The 10,536-nt window shown below is 44.0% G+C and overlaps 1 non-coding gene across 1 annotated transcript; it reads right to left on the bottom strand.

The window, feature by feature from the left end:
• Positions 1 to 3,681: 3,681 nt before the first annotated feature.
• Positions 3,682 to 3,800, bottom strand: LOC145418855 (5S ribosomal RNA). The gene has a single exon (XR_013900758.1). It is a non-coding gene; the product is annotated as a 5S ribosomal RNA (ribosomal RNA).
• Between the last annotated feature and the right edge of the window lie 6,736 nt (positions 3,801 to 10,536).

Below are 10,536 nucleotides of genomic sequence, written 5' to 3'. Positions count from 1 at the left end.
CGCTTTTTCCAGAATCCAGACGCTTTTTCCAGACGATTTTTCTAGTGAGAGAAAATCCTGGAACATGGCGAAGTGTAGCTGTGAAAATCGTATAGGAGGGATGGAGAGACAAATCGCTAGGGTGGGAGGAGATGTGATTTCCAGACGCTTTTTCCAGAGGGTTTTTCCAGAGTCATGAAGTATTATATGACCGTGAGACTGCTGTAAGACGCATGCAGGGGGGGATTGCCAAGTTGAGAAGATATTAATGTTCTTCGCTTTAACAGAACCCAAACTTTTTTTTTTTTTCCAGACGGTTTTCCAGACGGTTTTCCAGACGATTTTTCCAGACGGGTTTCAAACTTTTTTTTCGAGACTTTTTCAATGTTTTCCAGACGTTTTCCAGACGGGTTTCCAAAAGTTTTTTCCAGATGTTTAAAACATTTTTTCCGAGACTTGTCCACTGTTTTCCAGGTGGTTTCCAGAGTTTTCCAGATGGTTTTCAGACGATTTTCCAGACAATTTTTCATTTTTTTTAGCGTGAAAGTGAGACAGAAAATTTGCCATGTGGTGTAGTGTTGCTAGGAAAGTGGTAAGGATAGGAGGGGAGGGAGGGGTGGAAGAAATCGCAAAGTTGAGGCAATGTGACTACTTAGACGGTTTTTTCAGCTTCATAAAGTGTAATTTCACCGTGAAACATGGTATGCTTCGGAGATTGGTCCAGAGGGTGAGGGAAGGGTGGGAGGGTGAAGGAAGGGTGGGGCTGATGGAAGGATGGCAGGGTGAAGGAAGGGTGGGGCTGAAGGAAGGGTGGGAGGGAAGGAAAGATGGGGTGTGAAGAAGGGTGGGAGTGAAGGAAGGGTGGGAGTGAAGGAAGGGTGGGGATGAAGGAAGGGTGGGGCTGAAGGAAGGGTGGGGCTGAAGGAAAGATGGTGTGTGAAGAAGGGTGGGGGTGAAGGAAGGGTGGGAGTGAAGGAAGGGTGGGGGTGAAGGAAGGGTGGGGCTGAAGGAAGGGTGGGAGGGAAGGAAAGATGGTGTGTGAAGAAGGGTGGGGGTGAAGGAAGGGTGGGAGTGAAGGAAGGGTGGGGGTGAAGGAAGGGTGGGGGTGAAGGAAGGGTGGGGGTGAAGGAAGGGTGGGGGTGAAGGAAGGGTGGGAGTGAAGGGAGGGTGGGGATGAATGAAGAGTGGGAGTGAAGGAAGGATGTGGTGAATGAAGGATTTGGGAGTAAAGGAAGGATTTGGGAGTAAAGGAAGGGTGGGGGTGAAGGAAGGGTGGGGGAGTAAAGGAAGGGTGGGGGAGTAAAGGAAGGGTGGAGGAGTAAAAGAAGGGTGGGGGAGTAAAGGAAGGGTGGAGGAGTAAAGGAAGGGTGGGAGTGAAGGATGAGTGGGAGGGTGAAGGAAGGGTTGGGGTGAAGGAAGGGTTGGGGTGAAGGAAGGGTGGAGGTGAAAAAGGATGAGGGTGAAAGAAGGCTGGAGAGGAAGGTAAGCTGGGAGGGAAGGAAGGGTGGGAGGGAAAGAAGGGTGGGAGGGAAAGAAGGGTGGGAGGGAAGGAGGGGTGGGAGGGTGAAGGAAGGGTGGGAGGGTGAAGGAAGGGTGGGGGTGAAGGAAGGGTGGTGGTGAAGGAAAGGTGGGAGGGTGAAGGAAGGGTGGGAGGGTGAAGGAAGGGTGGGAGGGTGAAGGAAGGGTGGGGTGAAGGAAGGGTGGGAGGGTGAAGGAAGGGTGGAGGTGAAGGAAGGGTGGGGGTGAAGGAAGGGTAGGAGTGAAGGAAGGATGGGGTGAAGGAAGATGGGGGGAAGGAAGGATGGGAGGGAAGGAGGGGTGGGAGGGTGAAGGAAGGGTGGGGGTGAAGGAAGGGTGGGGGTGAAAGAAGGTTGGGGGTGAAAGAGGGGTGAGGGTACAGGAAGGGTGGGGTTGAAGGAAGAGTGGGGGTGAAGGACAGGTGAGGTGTGAAGGAAGGGGTCGGAGGGTGAAGGAAGGTTGGGGGGGTGAGGGAAGCCTGGGGGTGAGGGAAGCCTGTGGGTGAGGGAAGCCTGGGGGTGAGGGAAGGGTTGGAGGTGAAGGATGGATGGGGGTGAAGGAAGGGTGGGGTGTGACGAAGGGTGGGGGTGAAGGAAGGGTGGAGGGGGTGAAGAAGGGGTGGGAGAATGAGGAAAGGGTGGAAGGGCTCAGGAAGGGTGGGGGGAGGGGGGAGTCAAATCGCAAAGCTGAGTGACGGCGATTTGAAAAAACGTAAGAGAAAGTTCAGGCGATCCGTGTAAGTGGATTATGTAGAGCGAGAGAGTTGCCTTGGCGCTGAAATATCCTGAAAAATATCCTGAAGTTAATAGAGACGACCAACAGAGAGGGAAACTGATTTAAAGATAGGCAAAATTATTTCTTTTAATCACGGTTCTATAGGAGATGAATTTGCGTTGTCTTTCAATTCGTTCGTATCGTCCTGTTTATAAAGGCGCCACCACGCTGTTCGATCTATGGCAGCCTTTCTTTCAGTCCCTCATCCCTGAGGTCATACTCTATGACCTCGTCTCAGGTCTTTTTCGGTCTGCCTCTCGCAACCTTACACCCCCGACGTTCACACTTCTAACTTTCCGCACCCCAGTGTTTCCTCCATCCTCTCCACATACCCAAACCATCTCAATCTACCTCTCCTCATCAGAACACCAGTGCATTCCAGTCCCATCCTTCCTCCCAAACCATCTCTATCTACCTGTCCTCATCACAACATCAGTACATTCCAGTCCCATCCTTCCTCCCAAACCATCTCCATCTACTCGTCCTCATCACAACACACACTCCAGTCCCATCTTTCCTTCTAAACTATCTCAATCTACCCCTCATTAAAATATCAATACACTCCAGTCCCATCTTCCCTCCAAAACCATCTCCATCTACCCCTCCTCATCACATAACCAATACACTCCTATTCCATCCTTCCTCCCAAACCATCTCAATCTACCTCTCATCAAAACACCAATACACTCCAGTCCCATCCTTCCTCCCAAACCATCTCAATCTACCCCTCCTCATCACAACAATACATTCCAGTCCCATCCTTCCTCCCAAACCATCTCAATCTCCCCCTCCTCATCACAGCACCAATACACTCCAGTCTCATCCTTCCTCTCAAACCACTTCAATTTACCCCTCCTCACCACAGCACCAATACATTCCAGTCCCATCCTTCTTCCCAGCCACCTCAATCTACCCCTTCTCATCACAACACCAATTCGCTCCAGTCTCATCCTTCCTCTCAACTCTTCAACTGTAAACCTAGTCCCCCAGGCCTCGCATACGCACTACACATCCATCTAATCACTCTCATTTCTATATGTTTGCGCCTACGAATATCCTAAGTATGTAATCCAGTGACAAAATTAACAGGAATATCGTATAGCCTCACTTCACAGCAAGAGAGTCTACGAAATCTAGAGGCCCACAGCAAGACGCATATAATGTAGTAGTTAGTCCTATAAGATTTCCGTACCAAGAGCATAGTTAGTCTCAAAACAGTCTTCTGTAGTGATGCTGGTGGAAGGCAGTGGTTTCCAATAGACCCATCTCAGTAATAATAATAATAATAATAATTTCATTCATTCATTGCCAGACGCCATGTATCCCAAACGGGGTGGCCAACGGCTTAGAGTTAATTGTTTTACAGGAAGGGGCACTAATCCTCCACCAACCCCACTTGACACGTAGGGATGCCAACAGCATCTGGTGTTCCCAGGTGGTCACCCATCCAAGTACTAACCAGACCCAACGTTGCTTAACTTCGCTGATCGGACGGGAAGCGGTGTACTCAACGTGGTATGGCCGTTGGCATAATAATAACTTATAATAAAACTACTACTACTGCTAAATTACTACAACTACTACTACTACAACTACTAACAACAACAACAACAATACTAATGCTAATACTAATAAGAATGATACACACACACACACACACACACACACACACACACACACACACACACACACACACACACATCAAAAAATCACAAAACAGAAAAAATAATTCCACTGGTAATGTATCCCAGCTGTTGAACACACTGCCCAATCACAGTAAAATAAATATATATCACTTTGTAAACCGCAGAGAGAGAGAGAGAGAGAGAGAGAGAGAGAACGTATTTGTACTACAATTTAAAAAACAAGTAAAAAAAAGAATGAAATATCTATCTATCTATCTATATACCTAGGCTGCTTCCCCCAAGGAAAGGGAGGTAGCCGAGACAGGACGACTCACTCTCCATTTACTCATCCATTCAAACACATTCATTCGCATCTTAGCCCCAAAGGGGAGAACGGACAGATCCTCACCGCACCACACCGCACAAGGGTCAACTGTGCAATGCAATCAGTGACATCCGCAGCAGGGCCCGACAGCAGAACTGGTTTACCCCTGCTACATCATAATAGACCCATCCCCTTACCCGTACCTGACCTGACTAGCTGATCAGACCAAATGCGGGAGAATATCCCCTCAGGGCTGCGTCATCACTTATTCATTCACAATTTCTCTCCATTTATTTCTGTCACGCACAGCCACTCTTCCTTGCTCAACAGACATCCCTCTCGCATCCAGCGCTCTCTTCACACTGTCCATCCATCCTATTCGTGGTCTTCCTCTCAGCCTTACACCTCTCACATCAGATCTAGTTATCTTTTTCACCAATCGCTCATTATCCATTCTGTCCATATGCCCAAACCATTGCAACACCCTCTGCTTAACCCTACCAGCCATCTCCCTAACAACTCCAGTTCTCCTTCGCACTTCATCATTTCGCACTCGATCCATACGTGTCACTCCACACATACTCCTCAGACATCTCATCTCCATTACATTCAAACTTTTCCTCTCTGCTACACCCATATTCCATGTTTCAGCCCCATATAATGCAGTCGGTACCACAGCACCCTCATACAGCCTTCTCTTTACATCCATTCTAAGCGAACGACATTTAAACACTTTTTTCATTCCTCCCAGCACCTTTCCTACTTCATTTATTCTAAACTTCACTTCTGCATCTATTCTTCCATCCACAGCAACATGTGACCCTAGATATTTAAAACAATCTACCTCCTCAAGCAACTCACCATTCAGAACTATATTCATCCCCCTACCATCTATCAACCTCGTACACTTCATCACTTTACTCTTATTCTCATTTACTTTCAATTTCCTCCTTTCACACACCCTTCCAAACTCCTCTACCAACTGTCTCAATCTCTCCTCTGAATCAGTCACCAGTGCAGTATCATCTGCAAACAGCAGCTGCTTCAGATTCCACTCTCCTCCATCAACATTTACCAGACTCAGACCACCTAAAACTCTTGCATTCACCTCCCTTACAACACCATCCATGTAAATATTAAACAACCAAGGCGACATCAAACATCCCTGTCGCAGCCCCACTCTCACGGGAAACCAATCACTCACAGCATTTCGCACTCTTACACACGCTCTACTATTTACATAAAAACTTTTCACCCCTTTTAGTAACCTACCATCAAGTCCATACAATCTTAAAACAGTCCACAAAACCTCCCTATCAATTCTATCATACGCTTTCTCTAAATCCATAAATGCCCAAAACACATCCTTGCCTTTCGCTAAATACTTTTCACACACTTGTCTCACAGCAAACACCTGATCAACGCATCCCCTCCCTCTCCTAAAGCCACACTGGTCATCACTAATCACTCCCTCTGTACCCTCTCTAACTCTCATAATTAACACTCTACCATACACCTTACCTACAACACTCAACAGACTTATACCCCTAAAGCTAGTACATTCATACTCATCACCCTTGCCTTTATACAACGGGACCACTCAAGCACTTGCCCAGTCAATTGGCACCATATCTTTCTCAAAGCACACATTCAACAATCTTACTAACCAGTCAACAATAGTCACTCCACCACCCTTCAGGCATTCCACAGCACACCCATCCATACCTGCAGCTTTCCCTGTTTTCATCTCCTTTACTGCCTTCTCCACTTCCTCCTTCGTGATCAAAGAATCATTCAACTCTCCCAACACATTTATTCCTTGCACCCTTCCATCCGCCACAATCTCAGCCACCCTTTCCTCCTCTACATTTAACAATCTTTCAAAATACTCTGCCCATCTCTTCCTTACTGCATCCATCTCAATTAACATCCTTCCATCCTCTGCTTTTACTCGTTCTTCCTTCCCAGACTCTCCCTTTCGCACCCTTTTCACCTCCTTCCAAAACATTTTCTTATTCTGTTGAAAATTCTCTGTCATCCGCCTACCCCACCTCTCATCTGCTGCCACTTTAGCATCACGCACAGCCCTTCTCGCTCTATTCCTCTTTTCCTTATACCTTTCATATGACATCTCATCCTTCCTCTGCAGCCACACTTCATATGCACGTCTCTTCTCAGCCACAGCCATACTTACTTCCTCGCACCACCATTCACTTCCTTTTCTTACACCACCACCCACACGTCTCACACCACACACCTCTTCTACATGCCCCACCACAGCACTCTTAAACAATTGCCATTCCTCCTCCATGCTGCCATTTTCCCGATCTTTCACTGCGTTCCACTCATCTTTCAATTTCTCCTGATACTCTATCTTTATCTCTCTTTTATCCAACTCACTCACTTTCAAAACCTCCCTGCCACACCTAACCCTCCTAGCTCTCACCCATCTCTTACCTACTCTTAACTTTCCCTCCACTAGGTAGTGGTCAGACATACCTCCACCCTCCCCTCTCAGAACTCTCACATCCAACAATCTTCCTATTACATTCCTAGACACGTTATATATAAGGATTCAAATGATGTCACCCCCAATATATAAATAAATAAATATTATGAATAAAATTCGTCAGGTTTAGCCAAACAAAAAACGGAAAAGAGATCAATGTCACCCCCCAAAAAAAATCAGACAAAATTCATCATTTTTAGCATACATAAAAAAAAAAAACGAAAATCACAAACAAAACTGACCTTTGTTAACTACTGAAAACACACACACACACACACACACACACGGGCTAATCACGAAACAAAGCACACACACACACACACACACACACACACACACACACACACACACACACACACACACACACACAGAAGCTCAAGAGACCAAAAGGAGATGGTAATTTATAATGAACATATTATGAAAAGGACATTTGTGAGAAAGATATTAAGGAATTGAAAAGGCTAGGGAAATATGAGAGAGACAAGTCAAGGCCGCTGAACGTAACCTTTCAAAGTATGAACACTGTAAAGGCATAAAAAATACTAACATATTTAAGGAATCAGATGAATTCAAAGAAGTACGGATAAAAAGATGCCTAACTCAGGAGGAATGGGGATTACTAAAAGAAAAGAGGGAAGACGCAAAAATAATGAATGAAAAAAGATCAGATGATGAGAGAAGTATTTTAATTTTACAAAGTAGTATGATTACAACTAAGGAAATGGCACATATACATCAGGAACTAAAGCACTGAGGAGGGCAGTAGACTCAACCAATGTCAATTATGTAAACAACATGACAAAACTGATGTACTCAAATATAGATGGAATGACTATACCAAAGACAATGAACTTCATATTATTTGCCAAACAGAAACAAAATTAAACTCAAGGATATCCAATGACTCCTTAAATTTTGATGAATACAATGAATGGAGACGAGACAGAAATGTGAAAAAATAAGTCGTGATATATATATATATATATATATATATATATATATATATATATATATATATATATATATATATATATATATATATATATATATATATATATATATATATATATATATATATATATATACTGTTACGGAACAGAGAGAGATAATGAACACTTCAAGTGAGAATACTAAAATCACTATTGTCACGCAAAGTTCCAGGTTCAAAACAAAAGAGTTAGGTAAAATTATAAGTTAAAGTTTAATGCTCAAACTAACAACTAAACATTCAGGACTCATAAGGATAATATAATGGCAAAAAACAGGTTAAATATAGGGTTAACTGCAACAGCCTCTATTAACACGAAATTAGCAAGAGTAAATTTATCTAAGTCAGCCCTGATAAAATGAGAAAACCGGATAATGCTCAGTTAATGCAAGATATATTATTACAGATACAAAATATTATTACTACTGGCTGACAGTAAAAACTTTACATGAATCACAAAAACCTTACCAGGCCCACGAACTAAAACCTTATGCCATACAGTACAAGAAAAAAATGTAATAACACTTATACTCAAATTACACAGCAGCTAGATGGTTGGAGACTTCCTGAGCACTCACAAAAATAATAACAACTGTACAGGGGAGGACAGAGATGTGAACAAAATGAGGAGTAGATCGAAGTGGCAATTAATGCAGAGACTGAGCTCATTATATAGGGGCCGGCAGAGCTTGATACAACTTGTAAGAAGGACACGCAAATGAAGCCATAGGGGACAAAGAGTTGACACTCCTGCTCTGAACAACAGAAAGAACGACTTACTCTACTATAAGGGAGGAGAAGGGGGGAGTGAGGTAGAACACGGAAGCTTGGTCACCATGGAAGCCACGAGGCGAATCGTGATCAAACATGCAGCATACTGTGCGTTAGAATTATACAAAGGATGATGAAATCATAGGCTATGTAACACCTCCCCACAAAAAAAAAGAAATTTACAAAGGAAATTTCTTATTACTCTAAAACAATCTGTCTAAAGTCTAGATAAGCAATCTGCAATAACATTTTCTTTCCCCTTGACATGTTGTATGTCTAATGAATACTCCTGAAGAAGTAGACTCCATCTTGTCAATCTCTGATTTTTATCTTTAAACTTACTAAGGAATTTCAGTGGGTTATGATCGGTATAAATGACTATGGGGTCAAAACCAGAACACAAATAAAATGAAAAATGCTGTAAACCCAAAATCAAGACCAAAAGCTCTTTCTCAATAGTTGAGTAGTTCTTTTGAGGTGGCGTGAACTTCTTACTGTAATAAGATACAGGGTGTTCAATACCCTGATCATCCTCTTGCAGCAAAACAGCCCCAGCTCCTGTATCACTTGCATCAACAGCCATCTTAAAAGGCTTAGCAAAATTTGGAGTAGCGAGCACTGGCTGACTTAATAGGATAGCTTTAAGTTTGCTGAAAGAGGATTCACAGTTATCGGTCCAGACAAATTTAACTCCCTTTTTCAGTAGGTCTGTAAGTGGTGATACAAGAATTGAAAAGTTAAGAACAAGTCTCCTGTAATAACCTACCATTCTCAAAAATCTTTGTAGCTCTTTCCTACTTTTAGGTCTGGGAAGATCACTTATAACCTGAACCTTAGCTGCTGGTGGTGCAACGTGTCCATCACCAATTACGTACCCAAGGTACTGAACTTTAGCTTGACCAAACTCACACTTTGAAAAATTAGCTACAAGATTAGCCTGAACCAAACGCTCAGGAAATTTACTGACATGGCATAGGTGATCCTTCTAGTTGTCACTGAAGATTAAAACATCATCAATATAAACAACACACCCTGCCAAACCCTCTGTTACAACATTCATGAGCTTCTGAAAAGTGGCTGGTGCATTCTTCATACCATATAGCATTACAGAACATGCAAAAGTCTTTCCTAGTGTTACAAAACATGAGATCTCCCTAGCACGTTCAGTCATAGGTATTTGCCAGTATCTTTTTAACAATTCAAACTTTCTTATGTACCTAGCCTTTCCGATCTTGTCTATGCAATCTTCCACACGGGGGAGAGGGTAAGTGTCTGTTTTGGTTATCTGATTAACACGTCTGTAGTCGATGCAAAGCCGCTATGACCCACCTGGCTTAGGGACTAGAGTGACAGGAGAACTCCACTTGCTCTGACAGGGCTCAATCATCTTGTGGTCCAACAGGTAGCCAAGCTCCTTCTGGATGAGAGGAACTTTCTCTGGGTTCACACGGTAAGGAGGCAGTTTAACTGGCTTTGCGTCTCCAACATCGACATCATGCATCAACACAGTGGTTCTTCCTGGAGTGGCACGGAACACTTGTGGGTACTTCTGCAGTAATGCCGAAAACTCCTGCCTTTCCTCGGGAGCTAAATGAGAAAGCTGAGTCTGGAGATCATTCATGATATCAGGATTCTTCCCCAAACTATCACTCAGGCTCATGTTGCATGGGAGAACTTCACTTGCAGACTCGGGTGGAACAGCTACAGTGCAGACTGGATTATTTTCGTTCTGCCTGTGATATGACTTTAGCATGTTGATGTGACAAAGTTGCTTGTTCTTTCTACGATCTGGTGTGGCGATGACATAGTTGACATCACTGAGTTTCTTCTCCACGAAATAAGGACCACTAAACTTGGCTTGAAGAGGTTGCCCATGCACCAGTAGAAGAATCAAAACCTGATCTCCTGGCTGAAAGTGGCGTAACCTGGACTTCTTATCATACCAAGTCTTCTTCTTCTCCTGAGCAGCTCCTAAATTCTCTCTCGCCAGCTGTAAAGCAGTAGACAGCCGTTCTTTGAACTTCATCACATACTCCAGCAGGTTGAC

The sequence above is a fragment of the Coenobita brevimanus genome, chromosome 116 (assembly GCF_032717465.1).
Source record: "Coenobita brevimanus isolate Jiangsu-jjx chromosome 116, ASM3271746v2, whole genome shotgun sequence".
Taxonomy (NCBI): domain Eukaryota; kingdom Metazoa; phylum Arthropoda; class Malacostraca; order Decapoda; family Coenobitidae; genus Coenobita; species Coenobita brevimanus.
The sequence above is the reverse complement of the archived record's forward strand: the minus strand, read 5'-3'. Positions and strand labels throughout refer to the sequence as shown.